Genomic DNA, 19,144 nt, shown 5'->3' with positions numbered 1-19,144 from the left:
GAATATTATGGAAACCAAATATTAGCAAGTAAAACGTTAATAGAATTGGTTAAATCCATTACGCTTTTCATGATATTCTATCAACTTTTTTTTTAATAAAGGTTTATTATAGTTGTTAATTATTAGATTTATTTTTTATTATGTGTGTCATTATTTAATCTCTTTACTACATATAAAAAAAGTCTCAACATATATATACACACGATATAGTAAATTTTTTATAAAGTCGATTTTTTCACAAAAGGATTTAGTTTTTTCGTAAAATGCGTGAATTTTTATAAATCGGTTTTTTCTAAAAAAAAAAAAAAAAAAAAAAAAAAAACAAGCTTTTTGCTGGAAAGGCTGAATTTGCAAAACTTTTCATCCACCAATCTGGTGTGAAACATAATATATTATGTCACTCGATATAATGGATAGCCTTCTACTTACTCATATGCAGATTGCAATGAATAATTAGAATAATTTAAATTAAATTTGCAATATGCTTCTCAAAAAAATATTTAATTTTTCGTAAATTTATTTAAAATATACATGAACATATTTACATTTTATTTTTTAAACAAATATCACGATCAAATGATAAAATAACGCTTTAAATATGAACAGGCGAGAGACATATCAACGAAATGCATCAAAAATATACGCGCGATATGATGATAGTTCTCCTGACGCATCGCAAAAACTGCAAAAATTTACAGACGCATATTTTCGCGGAAAGTGTAGATAACTAAGCGGAGGGAAGTAGTCGGACGATTTGCAGTACAATCGCTACGGATGTTAAGTTATCCCGATGATCCACGACCGAAAGAAAGATTTACGATATTTCGCACTTTCCGTTGAATACGAAACACCGCAATACCTTTCGGCGGCGGAACGTGAGGGTGTTCAAAAGTACGGTAACTCGTTCTGTTCGGGAGGAGAAGTGAGGAATCCACCTAGACGGAGGATGCGGGATCGTGTATTTTCTTACCCCGACACGCGCGCGTACCCATCGTGCCCATAGGTCAGAAGACGGCTCGCATTACTCCGGATGATTTATGCTATTCGGATGCGCTCGTCGTCGGATATCACGCGATTTCATCGAACATTAGAAACGAAATGTAAGACATTCTTACTTTACGTCTCTTTCTCTTTTTCGTTCTTTTTCGAGGAATGCCGCCCCTCGTTATTTTCGCCAGCAGAATCGCGATTTCATCGAGCTAAAACCCGCGCGCAAAACGGTTGCGGTGTTCCAACGTAGGAAGGTTCTGACATTTTGATTATTCGATTTACAACCCTTGCTGGAAATTCAGCGCGCGGCTATGACATAAAAGTAACGGTGGGCGTATGGGGGGGGGGGAAAGGGGGGCACGCGAGGGGTGGTATACGCGAGCGCCAGCAGCTGTAACAGTGGAGAAAAATCAATTTCGGGAAAGCTCGACAGTCCGTTATAGAACTGGTTGGTCGTCGCCGTTTTTTCCCAACTTGCGAGAAACAACTCGCCCCTGGAATTCAGTTTTGTTCACAGTTCCGCGCTTTTTCCTTAATATCGTTAAGCGTCGAAAATGCGTTTTCGCCCCCTTTCCTCCTCATCTCCTCTCAGCGAAAGGAAGATACAAATTTGCTGGACAATGTCGCGCACATTTAAGTTGGTAGGGAAATTCAACGAGTCCACCACTTTGAGATTAGTCACGTATCCCGAGATACGTGTGTAGTCGAAGAGAAAGAAATCCGCACAGTATCTTTCGGAACGACCGTGCTGTGTAAGTGAAAACTTGGACGCTTGTGGACGTCTGTGTGTCTCGTAAGACACACCTGCGTTCGGTGCAAGTAGGTAACGCGTGTGTAAAAGAAGGTAATACGTATGTAAATGACAAGGGCTACAACGCCTCTCCTCGTGAGACCCAAACCAACGTGTAAGTTGCGGAATAGTCCAAGTGTCTCGAATTTTATCTTTCTCGCCAATATTACCGTAAACGCGTGGAGATGTTATACATGCGTGAAGGGGAGATGCTTTTTTGCGTAATAGGCGCACGCAATTGTATATATAAACTGCATTGCGCGCACATTGCCATGTTTATTTCTTTATTATACAAATGCGCTGCCTTGTACGTACCTTTCATAAAATAGCTACGTACGGATTATATCGTACTGGTCTTTAAAGTTTTAAAAACGAAATAAAAAGATTATAGTACGCTTTTTTTGCGTTATAAAGCATTTCCTCACAAAATTCTTTATCTCGCCCTTAATCGCGCCGCGGCGACCCCTGCGAACACAAGCAACGTGGGAAATTCTCGACATTGTTGCAGCGTGGGTTAAATTATATTAAAAGGCGCGGCGGAAATATCCTTAGTAGATTGCTAATGTAAATTTCAACCTAAATTCTCGCTTGAATTTCATCGCCGGTTTCGCCGACATCGTAATGGCGGTTGAAAAATTTTCAACCGTACCCTGTTTCTCTCAAAACTTTCAAGCTGCAGTAATACGGAAAATGTACAGAAAATCACAAACACAAGAGCGCGAAAAAACGAATACATCGACTCTGTTGCTTTCTACGTTCCTATTTCTAAAATATATATAAAATATCTCAAATATATATCGGATTGTAAAAAATATATTTATGTCAGCACGAAAAAAATAAGCATCCATCTTTATCCGTTAAAATTTATGCGCTCCTTCTATTTTATCTTGAGCGTTTTTTCATTAATTCCAATTTCTATCGCCACGTCGTCATATCATGGTATACGTACGCGAGTGCAATTTCGGTACAATTGCCTCTCTGCTGGGTATCTTCGAAACCGTTAATTTCGCACGGTGAAATCCTGACGAATGTCAGACCGATCGGCTACACTATTACGCGACCGACAGAGGGACAGACGGCCAAAGTACAGGACGCCGATAGGACAGGGAAAATGCAGGACACCGTGCATCCGGGTGGATCCGTTCATTGGCTTTATTGGTAGTAAAGTCTATACCGAGAAACGACCAGAGTACCGGAGCACATCTGGAAACGTAGTTAAATCCCACGTCAAACGCAGACACGTCCGATATTACGCACTACGCTCTACTTTCACCCTTCACCTTTTGAAGAAAAAAGTAGAGTTGTAGTCGCAAATTTTGATTTAAATTATTTCTTTTTCTTTGGTGTGTGTTTTTCTACATTGTTTTTTTTATAATTCTCACATCCTTATTCTCTCTACTCTATGTTTTTAACAATTATCATCTATTGCTAGATTGATAAAAGAAAAATTAATTTCTTGCATTTTGTGTGTGTGAGCGTTTTAGAATATATATATATATATATATATATATACATTATTAAAAAGAATATAGCTTAAAAATTAATTAATTAATTAATGTATCTTATGTGACGATCAAGAAATCTTTGACAGACAGAAGTAAACCGTCACCAGCTATAAAAACAGAGACAACCCTGTCTCTGATTGAAAGTAACCGGAGGGATAGGAACTCGTTAAACCGCTTGCATAACGAATGCTTCGAAGAAAGATTGCGAGTTTGTAATTAATTCCGAAACTTGATCGAAGATGAGCACAGCTTCGTTTTCCATTATAAAATTCTCGTATATAGTATCTTGGAAATATTAACCAATGTATTTTCAAGACAATTCGATCATGAGCAATGCGCTATTACTACTTCATATTGCGAGCAATATACCAAAGATATAGTTTCAATAAATACAACAACAATAATGAATAATAACGACGACGCGGTTTTACCTCTGAATATTACGCTGAATAAACCGTAGAATTGTAATGAATAAACCGTAGAATTGTAATGAATAACGTAGAGGATCCTTTTTCGAATATATTCGGATAAATTATATGTGGTTTCTCTGTTGTAAATTGCGGGTCGTGAAACCTATACACAAATCATGTATACTGTTTATAGATTTTTAAATACTTTCAAGGGTTTATCGATCGTATTCCCATATCAATTTGCAGGCAATATTTCCTCAACGTAGTCATAACGTTTGTCGCGTCGATCGTTGGTTTGAAGTCGGTGGCATGCACTATCGCGATTCTAAATATAATATCGGACTCCATAAAATAGGTGTAAAGTTGTTTGGTCGTCCGTTCAACCAACCGTTGTTTGAAGGATGTGGCTACGCGAGCCCGGACCGTTAGGATAAGGTGGTCGCACAGGGAGAAACAAGGAGTGAGTCCACAACCGGATCTTTGAACCGCTGACAGGGGTGAGATTGACCCGTACCAGCTTCACAATGCACGAGCTTTATAGGTTGTAAAGTTGTAAATTCTCGCTCAAGCGCCGCGTAAAAGGTTCTCGGATACTATCGTCATTAGAACGAAACAGTCGGATGTTACTGGAACTCTAAGGCGCCCTCGAGTAATTCGCCAATTATACGACAGAATTTCGCCAATTCATTGTTTTGCAAGATAAAGGGATTTTGTACGGGCAATAAAGAACACCGAAATCTTTTGTGAGAAATCGATGTGGAATAATAATAATACATCTAACAACATGCATCTACAAAAATACATCAGTTACATAAAAATATCGTTTTAAAAAAGGCCCCATTACACAAAACATCCTCATTACCGCTATAGAATTATTATAAAATAAACAATTTCTCACTCACCGACAGCATACACAGCACATTGATCTGAAAACAAAAAATTCAAATTATGTATTATATATACATATGTGTGTGTCGAATATCTCATAAACAATGTAGTTTAGAAAAAATGTAGTTTAGAAAAAATGTTTTATTTTGCATACCTCGCAGTTGCCCCGCTGTCGCCCGATGCCTCCCCAAGCCTCCTCCTCCTCTCTTGGTCCATGGTAGCACTCGCGACACTCGCGAAAATACGAATAATTACGATCGCCCGACACTTTACACGGCACTCCCGACACGCCAAACTTTACATGGCATTCCCGACGCGCGACACTTTACGCGGTATTCCCGACACGACGCGTGAATCGCACTGTGTATCGCACCTGTAACAAATAAAATACATACATATTAGAATAATCTTATTATTTCGCATTATAACATACACAATATAAATATGTAAACTAGAATTAACGATAGATATATCCACGGATCGCAAACATTCGCGCGCGCGAAAACAGATTAAGTTGGGTTATGTTGGCAAGAGATTTTGCATCGAATTTTTCGCGAAATATGCGTTTCGAACAATTACGATTACATATTAACGTTGAAATTATGATATGCGATTGATAAATATTAACAATACAAAGGTTAGAAATCGTTTCTAACGATTATGCTTACTAATTAATCACAGCGGGACGCAGCTCCAACTGCCTGATACCCGCGGCGTTTCTGTAATGGCCGCGGCTACAAACATCGGCAACTTCATTCTAATAGCGCGCGCGGTACTATATTGTACATACATGACTTAATATTAATAATTAATTAAAACTCGAAGGAGATCTGTTCGAAAGATATAGCTTTAGAAAGAAAAAATATTAATCAACAATAAGGTATTATAACATATTATTATTTTATAACTTTTACCATATTATTATTTCAAAATTTAATTAGCAAATTATAACATACACAATATAAATATAAATATGTAAGAGATATATAAGAGACTAGAATATTTAATTAGCAAATTTTCGCTTTATTAATATTTCTTGATAAAAATCAGCTGATTAAAGAGTTAATTTGCTAATTAATTTTTAAAATAATAATATGTTATAAAAATTAAAATAATAATATATTTTAAATAACATGTTATAATACTTTAAACTCGATTAATATTTTTGACAGTTACCAGCTGATTTCTGTCAAAAAATATTAATCGAAAATAAGGTATTATAACATATTATTTACAACATATTACTATTTTAATTTTTATAACATATTATTATTTCAAAACTTAATTAGCAAATTAACGTTTTAATCAGCTGATTGTGAAAAAATATTAATCATGCTTACACATATTATTTTCTTTTAAATATCATTCTTTTTAACATAAAATCGAAGAATGGCGCGCGCTTGTGTTGTTCTAGTGATTACTTAGTTTTAAAAGTATTGACGCGTGTTTGAATTTGCTTTAATGTACTCGTACAGTTTAATTATCTCTTTTATATTTGTCTATGCGATACATAGCAATGTAACAGTATATAGTCTAGGAAGAAATAACAGATTATTAATTCAGCATTCTGGATCATCCAATGCAATCAAACTACGGAGTTAAACAAAAGTTTAGTTAAACAAATTTTTGATTGATTTACTTGTTTGATTGAATCTTTTTCATCTTGTTTGATAAAACAAGCAAAAAAAATTATTCATATTGGAAACGTTATGTCCAGCGCTATATCCAGCAGAGTGAGTAGGACGTGCATGTAATACATGTCCTATATATAAACAACAGCGATGGAGGGTAGTAGAAGCCAAGCGTGGGTGGATCCCAAGGCTCTTTTCTTCTTTTTTTTTTTTTACTATACCTTGGATGGTGAAAATAAAGCTGCCTAGCGCTAGAAGGCAGCGCGAATAAAGAGGAAGGAGTAGAGGGATGCAGAGAAAACGGAAGCGGGACAGGAGACAGAGACGGGGAGGGAGAGGGGAACGAGAAAGCCGCGGAGAGGCATCGATAAATCAATGGAATATGGTAATGCCGCAATTTCAATAATTTAAATATGTATGAAGGAAAATGGAACAATCTGGAAGGTAGGGATCTGCCGGAGTGTGGTACACTGAATCGCGCCTAATGAGACGCCTCCGGTCCCATGAGAGGGGGTGATTCCGTCTCCTCATCGCGCGTTAGCCCTCCCCATCCCCATCTTTATTTCCAGCTTGTGCGTCTCGCCGAAATAGATGGTATGCGACGGAGGAATGAGGCGGGGGGATGATGCCTCGCGCGCGTGTTCCGGTAAATAAAATAAATTTCTACCGAATATATGGCTTGCCGCGAAATGTCGCGGAAAGAGCGTGTCTCGTGTAGCGCCTCGTTACTTTACGCTACGCTGTCGTCGCGACAGACGGCGACGACTTTCGCATCTCTCCGCGCACAGAGAGGTTGCACGAATACAACGTCTGTAGAAAACGTCTTTTCGGAGGGATATCTTTGTCTCGAATTGGTTTTACTGCCGATGGCAGAGACTAGGACGAGAAACAAGAGTCGAAAGATGAGAGAGAGAGAGGCGCGCGTATTCGAGGAGGCGCGATTATGGAGAGAAAAAAAGAGAGCTTACACAAAAGCTTCAATTCAGATCTACGAAAACGTTTCGCGAGGGCGCGAATCCTCTGTCAAAACTAAGCACGTGTCTCGGATATTCCTCTCGGATTTTCATCTCTCCCTCGTGCGTTCCGTCTATATTCCGCGCAATTGGTATTTATTTGAAAACGATATCGCGAAAATATATATGATCGCGTTATTTTTGACATTTTCAAAGAACATGTTCTCTCCCTAAAGCTTAGGGTAAGGTTCGATATTCGATACGCGGTAGAGTAAAGTTTATTTCCGACTGCAATGACAGAAAAGTTTACTCGTACAAATATAAGTACGAATAAATGATAATAATGTTGAGATACGGGAAAAGCAAGAAATTGAAAAATCGAATTATCGCGTCGGGCTAAGATAATTACTGGCAATGTTCAAAGATAATTGCTTGCGGACATACAGGTGTGGACCCCCGAATCAAAACACTACCACCAAGGCATTCTGATCGATTCAATCAGAATGAGTGGTCGTCATCGATGGTGACCGCGAGAAACGGATTTGATTTCCGAAATGGTACAATGGCTTTACAATCAGGTTGCGGTTCTCCAGCCTCACGTGCGCGTCCACGAAAGCCCTTCGTTTCGTACCGAAGCACATTGCCGCGTATTGGCATCCATAAAAATGATACGGGCGCAAAACGAGCGGATATCGAATTTTATGAAAATTAAAACCACAGTCGAGGACTAAATCGGGGAGGAATCGCGTAAAATGTAAACCTTGAAAAGGGAACTACGTTGAATGCGACTGTACCAAAGTAGTTAAAAATAATAGCAGCTGCGTTGTGTAACAGCACTCCATTATGAAGATGTTGATTGTTACAGCGACCCTTTTATTATTTCCGCCAACAAATCTCTATTCTCTGGCTCGGATGTTATTGGTGCAAGTTTATCGAATCGACGTTGCGCAATTACACGACTATTATGCAGTCCAAATATCAGTTTACTGTATACTTTCATCGGTCATATTATCTTCGATATATACGTCTTTATTTTACGTTCATATATATATATATATATATATATATATACAGATAAGAACGAATATACTTGCATTCTCTCAGTATTTTTGTATTTATTCTCGCGAGCAACTTCGGAAACACCTTTTGACTAATACTTTCTCGAGAAGTTTTAATCACGGAGAGTACACGGCAAAAAAAAAAAAAAGAAGGACGAGGAAAGCGTAAATAGCGAACCAGAAAGAAACGCGAGATGATTCTTGCGTATGCGTGCGTACATCATACCTGGCATATATGTGCAAGACGCAATTGACTCGCGGTCGACTCGGTCGGTTGCGCGCTCGCGCACGCTTTGTTCCTTCATATAATTATTTACAGGTCACGTATTTAAAAGGACGCTTCGCGTGAGAGAGAGTGTACCGTGTCGTTGCAACGAGGGCGAGACATACACGAGATACGCCTCTGTCCCGGGTTTCATGAGTTTCCGCTGTAGTTGCGGCTTCGCCTTTAATTGCGAACGTGATTCGTCGCAGCCGGCGGGGTACCAGTTAGCTTTGTTCAAAATGAGAACATTCGAAAGCACTTTTATATCGAAAGATCAGCCATTTTGACGATTAGTGTTTTTTTTAGCTAGCACGATTGAATTTTGCTTTTTTCCTCCACTCAAATACAGATGTTATAATTGAATGATAATTGAATACGATGTGTATGTATGTGCAATATTCGATTATCAACAAATGTCCGAGCGCCGTTGAATACAATTGCATAAACGCGAGTCAATCGTTTTTGTAAAAAAAATTCGATAAAATCAAATAAACATACAACGTGTATAAAATTAACATGCATGCAATGCATATAAATGTGAGCAAAAAATATACATATTCCTATTTATTTCAATTAAGTATTGCTTATTGCCGTAGGTGTGATAAACTAAATTAGCGCGCGGCGGTATATTAGGGTCTCTAGGAAAGACCGAAGAGAGATGTTGACAAATCAAAGATACTTTGCAAGTAAGAGGAAGACAGTTGTGAAGAAAAAGTGAAGCGATTTCTCGAAACGCGCAAATAAGGATCTGGCTTAAATTAGCATTCCCAGCAGGATTCTTCCGCGTTCTACGAGCCCGCCGACGAATGCGTCATTCTTTTCGACTATCCGAAACTAATTTGAGAGGAAGGGGTTAAGTAATTTAAACGTAGCGTAGAGCAATTAGAAGGGCGCCTCTCCGTGCTGGCGGATAGTCGGGGGTGATTTAGGGATACGATCTCGAGCGAAGAATAAGAGAGAGGATTAACTATATATATGGCGTGCATACCAGGTGTAAGGCGAATAAGGAAGGAGAAAAGGTAGATGTCGTGGAGCAGGAAAAGAGAGAGTAACTGCGGATAAGAGGGAGGAATTCTAGGCACAGGTAACTTCTGGCAAGTTGGCCCGCACCCGCTGAGCAACGAAGGAGAAGAGGGCGCGATGGGTCTGAAATATATGCGAGAGGATGCGGAATTTATGTGTAGCCACACCTGGTTAGTGCTTACATGCGAAATAGTCTCATAAATTTCCATACGCGAGCCGCCAGGGTTTAAATCCTGCTCGTGCTTTCGGCACGAGCACACAGGAATATTGGTTAACGTATCGGCGCCGAATCCGACTTTCGTCATGTTTGTCGAGATTGATGACGTTTGAGGTCACTTGGACGATTCTTGCCGCTGACTCGCGAGCGAACGAATTTTTCATCAAAGAACAGCGAAGCAAAAAAACAGATCTAATGTTAATGAGTTACTGTGTTCTCTACATTTCAGAAAATTAATTATGAAACAAAGAATTTTCTACTTAGCTCCTTTAATCGATCGATCGGGATTTTCCGTGTGGCAAGTTCCGTGAGTAGTTTTAGCGATGCGCATAAGTAAACATAATTTGATATAAACTAGTTTGGCAGAAGTTTCGCGCGAACTGAATGACGTAACTCTCTTTCTCTCTCTCTCTTTCTCTCTCTGTCTCTCTCTACATGGCCACAGATGCACTTAACTGCGTAACATTCTGCATGTTTAATTTTTTCTTGCCTTCTTCGTGTGCGCGTGCACAAGCTGTAACTCGGTCTAGTGAACGTGATCTGATCCGCCACGTGACAACTACATCTGCTTTTTATCATCACGTAGAACAAACATAGAGGTAAAAAAAATTGCAAGGACATTCGCGTGTATGCAAATTTTTTATTGCATATTTCGCGTATTTCATTAAAGCCCTCTTTTAGTTCAATATTTATCTGGCACACTAATATTACATAAAATAACATTAATCAATCGATATATGTATATAATATTCCAAGTATATATAATATTTAAAGACAAATATATTTCACACATCCGATTATTTATCGTTCCACTTTTCGATGATCTAAATCTAAATATAATTTGAATTGAGAATGCGCAGTAAAATAATTGAATCGCAGAAGCGAATATTTAACATAACAATAAGATCCATGACACATCAATCATTTAATAAAATCAATACTTAAAAATTCTTACATAATTTAATATTCCGTGATTAAATAATTAATTTAATATTCCGTGTATATATACATCATGGTGCGTATAATATTTCGACAACGAATTATCAATCTGGTATTCGGCCTTGGTGTTGTCTAGCGCGCTATTGTTGACGTGCTCGGCTTTTGTTATTATTCGCGCCGACACTCGAACAGGAAAATAGTGGTGCGAGACGCTCCGTCGAATTCCTTTTTTGAACGCGATCGCGATTAATATCAAAACTATAATGTGATATGATTAATGTATGAGTAGAGATTGACTTTAATTAATTGACAATTAATATATAATTACATATATCGCGATAATAGAACTCGAAACACATTTTTCGCATAATTTATTCATATAATCAAGTAAGAATTGGAATGAGATAAGATAATCTAAATTATAAATTATCGTTTTGAGACCTTCACAGACAATAATTATTTTTTTAGAGATACCTGCAGTCAAATATATTTCGTCTGGTGCTTTATCGTTCGACTTTTCGCTCATCTAAATATAATTCGGATTGAGAATGCGCAGTAAAACAATTGAATTGCAGAATCGAATAATAAGGACAAGCTTCGTGATACATTAATCGTTTAATAAATAATAAATCCATTTATTATTTATTACACGATTAATGTATCACGAAGCTTGTCCTTATTATTCGATTCTGCAATTCAATCTATCAAATATAATTGTAATAATAAATCCATATTTTAAAATACTTGTATAATTTAACATTCTGCATATATATATGTGCACGTAAATAGTATAATACGTAAAATATTTAGATAGATTTAAAATTTAGAACAACTTCAAATATTTATTTAGATAGACGATTTATATATAATATCCGCTTTTTAGACAAGAGAATCGAGAATATTTTTATGAGCCTTCTTTAATATTTAATAGCTCAACTGTAGTTCATTACACGATTAAACTTAAAGAAGTCCATTGTTATTATAAAAAAAGACTCAATAAAAACAGTCAGACGTAATGAAACATGCAGCGAGATCTGGGTCCGACGTGAGATCTGTCGATCGCTGTCACGTTACGAGGACGCGTCGACGACCAGGACGAAGAAGAGTTGGAGAGGATAGCGTGATTGTGCGGTCAGCAGCAGCGATCAATGGTTCTGCATATACGGAACACACGCACGAAATCCGATAACATCGCGCCCTTTCAATCAACTTCTCACCCGCAAAGACATCTCCCTGATTTTATATATCATATGGAAAATGCATAGAAAATATATTAATTTAAACGATGCAGTTCCATCGACATACTTTAGATCAACATTCGATTGTGGTATCAACCGCCAGAACAATTCCGTGATAATCGATACATTTCGAAAATATTCCGACGTAAACGTAATTTTTGTGCACGCGTAAGTCAAGATGTAACGAGCCAAAATCGCGTCTCCTAAGACTTTTTGCCGTCGTCCATTCATACGTCAAACATCGAAATTGCGTTACTGCTGAGAACAGCCGGACTCCGGCATACCTATATATATACATAGAACCGCAAAACAGTGGAACGACCGACTGGTATGGCGCGACGGCGGCGGTATGGGCTTTCTCTCTCTCTCAAGCAACGACTCGTTCCATGCGGTAGGGAGGGATCCGCTTTATTGGAGAGTGTTGCTATCGACAGCTTCGCGCCGTTAGGTTGGTAGGTAGGTATACTCTTTCCCCCGGTCCTCGCTCCGCTGCATTTTCTCTGTTATCGTTGTCGGGGCTCCGAGCGAAGCCGTCCGGACAATGGCGGATCCCCGTGGCGGACGGCGAGAGAAAGTAAAAATTAACGAGAATTCAAGCTCGGCCGGAGCCATTGAAAAATTGCCCGGTGCCGCACGTGGGTGTGAGGGTAGGGGTTTGAGACTTGTTGGCGGGAGTATTTTTTTCCGCCGATTCCCTACCTACCCCTATCCACCTACTACGTCTCTCTCCCGGTTCTCCAGCTCTCGATCCGCGCGCTCTTATCCGCTCCGCGACCGGGACGCATTCCGCCAACTCCACCGCACCCTCGTGCATTCTCTTTCCTCTCCTCCGTCCGACATGGACCACGCATTGCGTACACGCTTGCCGAAATTGTGAGCGCGGCATGGATATCTCTATGGACCTAGAATGTTTACGGCAATAATATATTTATTTATCTTCAACATGGAGACTATTTCGCGACGGTAAAACACTTGTGGGATTTGAAAATCGTCGTCAGAAGGCGCGCCTTTAGATTTTCGTACGAGATGCAGGATGAAAGCGAGTTTAAACGGCGATCGAGAGACGCGTTACAGTTGGCTGCTTGGTTCGAATTGATTAATGGTTCGCCTCGAAGGAAAGAGAGAGAGAGAAAGGAATGTATGTGCGGGCATATCATTCGTCATCGATGTACGCGTTATAGGATGTAGAATATTCCTGAGATAAGAATCCGATCGAGTGAAACTAATGGAACAAAACTGGGAGTTATTGCTAGAGACTAGGAGAAAAACTGCGTTAGAATGATTGATGAAGTGGACGAAGTTAAAATGGAAGTAACTGTCAGAACCTTGAATTCCGCAAAGTTAAAGTGGAAGTTATCGCGGATGATTTTGTTTCGCGTTCACGCGCAGTACGGAAACTTAAGTGAAATACTTTCCGGAATCTTTCTTGCGAGACCGAGGCCAACAAATTCCCATTAGGACCCGTGGTCCGCAGTATCATTATTTTACTGCCGCTTCTCTATCGATCGTCTGTCTCTCTCTCTCTCTCTCTCTCGCTACTGGATTTCGCCACCTCTTCTTATCTCTTCTTTTTTTTTCCATGTCGCTCGTTATATCGCGAAAGATGGTTTCATACTGAACCAAATCCTAGTCAAAGACATTTATTTCCAATTCGATGAGAATCGACTTGAAGACGGAGCCGATCTCTGCCGATCGACGGACCGTAAAATATCCTCCTGGTAAAAAAGCACCGACGTCTTAAACATTTATTGAACCGAATCTCGCTCGCCACAGTTATTTCGGGAATAAGAGATATTTGGGGAAGAGGTCGCGAGAAAGCGAGGGAATGCAGAACCACCCGCGCCGCATCCGCTCGAGCGCAGAGAGAGGAAAGCTCACCGGTTGATCTTGCATACAATATCTCCTGCCGTTTACTCTTCTTATTATGCCGGCCGATCGATCGTGCCGGCGCGAGTACCCGGGGCTCCCGAGGAGGGTAAGACGACTTGGCTATACGAGGGTAACGGGTAAGGCGAACGCGAGAGAGGGCAAAGAAGGCGTGGGAACGAAGAGGGGAAGGCGGTTTGTAGCTCGAAGGGTAAGCCTGTCCGTAGGACTAGCGGCACGTCCTCCCGGGGGAATCCGGCGTATCTGCTCCGCGGCACGGGCAAACACGTCGAGGATGAAGGAAGTCTAGCTTCCATTTCGCGCAAGGCGCGCCGCAGCGAAGCGAGGTAAATATTGATACAGATCGAACATCTAATCGCTCCGTGCCGCCCGTTTACCGACATAGCATCCATATACAGAGAACGCAAGCGCGCACACGCATACGCGTACACATACACGCGTCCTCGGCTATAGGTACCCGTGAAGCGAGGTCATGATTGATGGAACCGAGGAACGGGAACGAGGTACGCGCTCTGCGACAATGCGTTCGTCACGCATTGTCACTCGCGCGATCCCTAAGGACACGACTGCGTTGAATCTAAGTAAGGATAGACGGAGAGAACGCCATGGACAGGATTCGCTCCGTCTTTTGTTATAGCGCGCGGTCGCCGATGAACGAATACAGTTGGCGGTAAATTCATCCGATAGGAAATTAACGTCCGATTGTGCGATCTATTAGAGAGAGAGAAAGAGAGGAAGGGAGGGAGGGAGAGAGAGTGAGTTTGTAATTATTTCCCCAATTTGTGTGAAATCTACTAAACCGGATCGCTATATATGAACAATTGTAATGTCAGATGGCAGATTCTAACTTTTAAATATTCCTGATTAATTCCTCAAAAGGAATGTAACCAAGAATATGTGACGGAAAATAAAAAATTAAAGTAAAAATTTCTGAGCGTTAAAAGATAAAATTATTATTGAAAGTACGCATGTGGTTATTTTTGCTGTATCTGCTTGTTTACGTCATATTTATTTGCACTTTGCCCATTATTATTCTACCATGAAAAAGCGAATACCAACGTGCATTTATATTCAGTAATTGGCAGGTTCGACAAATGTTATGATCGAGTTTGTATTAAAAATATATATCTAAAGATTGATTATTAATTTCAATCAACCTCGCAATCGATCTCTAGCATCAAATTACAACTAACATAGAATTTCCGTTTATTACTGTTTGATCAATACCGGCCAACGTAATTACTAGACACGCTTATCGCGTTTAATGATTGCAACTGGAAATTCTCTCATCATCTCGATCATCTCGCGAACAGACATAAATTTAATCGCCGAGCAAGAAAATACGCGACTCGACGATGCGTTCGCAGTTAGATAGACAGATATAACAATGAGCCGCCTTGTCTGCCTGGCGCTCTACTTTTTCCACTCGCCGTATCCTTCTGCTCCGCGAATCTCATAATGCACGCATGATTGGGCAACTTTGTCAGCGAGATTCCACACGGCGAGCCGGTGGTCGCGCGCTCATACAAGCATTGCCCGAAATACTTCACTTCAGGGACTCGGGGGAAATCATGTATGAAGTTCCTATGTTTCCATTCCCTTTCCACCCTGGTCCCTTTCTATCTCTACTTCTCGCTCCTCATCCGATTTCTCTTCGCCGGAAATTTCGTTTCATGACATACAATTCGGCCGACCGATGAAAAGGCTGAATAGAATAGGAAGAGCGAACGGAGCGAACAACAATCGAATGAAAACGAACCACAGATGTCAGATAACTGGGAGATCCCTCCAGAATTTGCTCTTCCTTTCACTCAGCTTCACGAATCTCTCTTTAACCAGTTTCATTGATCGCTAATCGATAAAAATTCGCGATGAGCTTTCGATCGATAATTTGACCGATGTATGCAGAAATTTCAAAAATATTATGCGCGATGGAAATTAGCAACCCATAAGAGTTTCACATTTGCGTTTTGCAAGTTGCGGAATATTATTATACGTTTCTTTTTTTTTACATTATATTACTGGCAACGAGTCCAGCAAAGCTGTTAATGGATGCGCTCTCCGATCTCCGGATAACCGGGACTAAATGCATTTCGTTTCTGTTTCTTTGCAAACGTAAAATAAATTCGCGACAACAATATTCCGAGGAAAACGATTTGTGTATTTTTAATTTTAAAGAGAGATTTATGAAAGTGAGAGAGGAAAATGTAAAGTAAAAGATACAAGATATAAAATTGAGCAATCGGCAGATATATGGAAAGATTATAAATAGTAATAAATTCAATATTTTTTTATTTATAAACGAAATGTGATGCGTGCCAAACTACATTATCAAAGATACGCGATACTGACGTGTTCTGTATAAGTGTTACGATGTAAAGAGACAGGAATGGAAATATTGAAAGAGAGATATGTAGCGATGGAGACACGAGCCAAGGAAACAGCCGGCGATAAATTGTGATTTGCCGTCTCACTAGATGCAACATATTTATAGCGCGGCGATCAAAAGTTTGCTGTCGAGATATGTACGTTTATGATCCTCGGCGATGCCACCGTGAAATTTACCCCTTCCGCGGATCTTCATGTTCTAATGCGACGATGAACGCGGCATGTATTTGTCAGCAATAATCGGAGCCTCGAGTTTGGCGTCCATCTTTCATTGTTATCGCTAATGGAAGAACTTCTACTGCCGCCAGAGTATTCGCTAATAATAGACAGTGACGTCATTAATAATTATCTTCAAAATTTTTGTCGATAATTAAATATCGTTGAATCGTAAGTTTGAAGTAAAATAATCTCCGCATATGAATTTCTGATGACCTCTCCATTTAAAACTCATATGTGCTTCCCGAATGACACTTGGCGTGAAATCAACAGTCTATTTTTATTACGATTAAAAATTTATTAAGAAAATTGCACACACACGTAATGCGAAGCTGTCGCAAACAATGTGGCTCTAAAATGTGCAAACGCGAGTCGTGCGATTTCGGCGAGGTACGCAAGAATGTATCGATCTGCCCTGACATACCAGTCGGCCGCGAGACCTCTAAGGACGACACCGGCTGGCATTTCGCACCTTCTAGAACATCTTGGAACTTCTCTTGCAAGGCAATTTTGCACCGACTGATTTCATGTTCGACTATTAGATGCAAAGCATCATTTCAAAGATTTGTTATTGAAAAGGAGATTCCGGAGAACAAAATTAATCGAATATTTTTAGAAAGAAAATTTCTTGCAAGAAATAATAATTTTTACACATACAATTCTCTATATTTTTATTTCCTTTAATATCAATTATGACATGTCAAGAAAATGTTGCATTAAAAATCATTATAATTTTCAAAATTTTTTTATAATTCTACAGCTTTTTTTGTTAGCAATGTTTATGCGGAATAAGAATCTGGAATAAGGAATGAATAGCTTTTGTTAAGCTCCGGCAAAGCCGTGGTGTCAAGAGGGGGAAAATTCTCCAGCGCGAGTATTTGCGAATGCAAGTGAAAGGAACATTACGGTGCGTGATTGCCATTTTATTAGACAAAGGACGAGAACTGAACGTAGACTTACTCCTATTAACGTCTCTTTATCACCAGGCATTACATCGGAGGGAAATGAAAAGCCACGCGGACCCTCAAGTGTTCTCTCTCTCCCCCTCTTTCTCACTCCTTCCCTCCTTCCCCCCTCTCTCTTTCTCTTTCTCTCTCTCTAACAGGGTCTTTTCGTAGACAATCTAAATTGTCATTGCAGATCTTACGACGGCTAGGAACGATTACTTCCCGTCGCACAGTTTGGTAATTGTCGAAAGTGTTCAACTGTTTGTGTAAGCAGATGAATATTTAATGGACAGACTTTTAATGTGAAAGTGAGTAAATACAATAAAATTTTAATAATGACGTTTTATAAAAAAATGAGTTATTCATAGCCTTCATTAACATTGACTAAATAATTTCTACACAGCTCGATTAGAATTTATAGAATTTTATAACATAATATAACACTTTTGTTTCTGTTATGTATATTGATCTAAAAAGTACAAGTAATATATTTGAAACTGATGTATAATAATTTACCAATAATATTAAAAAAAAATATGTTGCAACAAATTATCCATTGAAACACATAAGCACAAAGATAACATCAAATAATATATACGTAATACATATTATACCATATAATTTTGTTTCCTTTTTCCTTATTTATTATAATTTTGTTTGTTATAATTATTAAGACATTCGGAGAAATTGCGATTCTCACACATGCACACAAATAATAATTAATTAAACGATAATTTTAATTTTAATTTAAGCTACCACAATTTACGTACATCCTGCAGGTTCACTGTTAACGCGTACTTGCCTATGTCCGCCTGGGACTGTAGTTTGTGAACAAATATGTATATGTGAAATGTGTGCTTTTTCAACCTTTATTATCCAAAATATATAACTGCTAGCCTTATAACCTCATTAAGCTAATGCGATATTGATATCATGTCATTATTGCATTAACATTCTCTCGATTCTTTAATGACACAAAATTACATATACAACCGACTTCCCTTCCTCAGTCAGTAAAATTGCAAATATTCATATATTATTAAATTATACATTATCCTTTATGCTCCTTTCCTTGTCCATATATATCCACGGTTAATGTACTAAAACAGTAATTTACCTTTCCTAAATAGGTGTGTTTCACTAGTAAATAATCTGGGATATTCATGTTTCATTCAGTTTACCTAGTAATTTCACAAATTACACGCCTTTGTAATGGCGCGGAAGGGTATTTGAAATTCAGTAATGAGTCGCATACAAAGCCCAGTTTTCTTTAAATATCTTAGCGCGTGTCTTCTGTTCCATTCATTCATTCAATATTCACTAAAGGTCCTTTAGACCGAGCTTCCGTCCTTTCCATCTCCATCTCGATTTGTCCCCAATCCCACGGTATCACGACGTCCATCGCCTGCATCGGCTATGAACAAGAAGCAATGGCCCTGCGATGGTGGGCAATTTAAATATCTCGTCGGAAAAAAGATTATTATTCGAGGTGAAGTTGACAGCTACATCATATTCCAATATCGAACCCAAGGGGGTCGAGATGCGACGTCGTACTTACGGAGTACTTCGTCGCACCGTATATTCATCCCTCTCTCTCCATGGTGTAGGCTAATATTGATGGCTCTAAGTGAAATACATTAAAGTTTTTGAATTTCATTAAAAGTCCCCCCGTGCATAGAGCCGTACTTTGACGTCGGATGACATTTATGGAGAATCACGCGTCACCGCGAAATCGAATGACAGCACGGTTGGCGCCTCGTCAGGTGTGTCAGATGATTATGTTTTCTGTTCATCCGTCG

At 39.2% G+C, this 19,144-nt stretch overlaps 1 protein-coding gene and 1 long non-coding RNA gene across 16 annotated transcripts in view; one reads left to right on the top strand and one right to left on the bottom strand.

Annotated features, from left to right (window-relative positions):
* Bru3 (CUGBP Elav-like family member bruno 3) overlaps positions 1 to 19,144 on the top strand; it is a 578,576-nt gene that overhangs the window by 296,868 nt on the left and 262,564 nt on the right. The window lies entirely within an intron of this gene.
* Positions 4,597 to 19,144, bottom strand: part of LOC145949102 (uncharacterized) — a 61,280-nt gene continuing 46,732 nt past the window's right edge. For both annotated transcript variants that reach the window (XR_014427544.1, XR_014427545.1), the window contains 2 exons: positions 4,738 to 4,956; positions 4,597 to 4,621 (listed from right to left, as the gene is read on the bottom strand). This is a non-coding gene — a long non-coding RNA (uncharacterized LOC145949102). The remainder of the gene's footprint in view (positions 4,622 to 4,737; positions 4,957 to 19,144) is intronic.

Source organism: Prenolepis imparis, unplaced genomic scaffold (genome assembly GCF_030444845.1).
Source record: "Prenolepis imparis isolate NDT839.2.m4 unplaced genomic scaffold, iyPreImpa1.0 SCAF_2, whole genome shotgun sequence".
Taxonomy (NCBI): Eukaryota; Metazoa; Arthropoda; class Insecta; order Hymenoptera; family Formicidae; genus Prenolepis; species Prenolepis imparis.
This window is presented reverse-complemented; position numbering and strand designations above follow the sequence as displayed.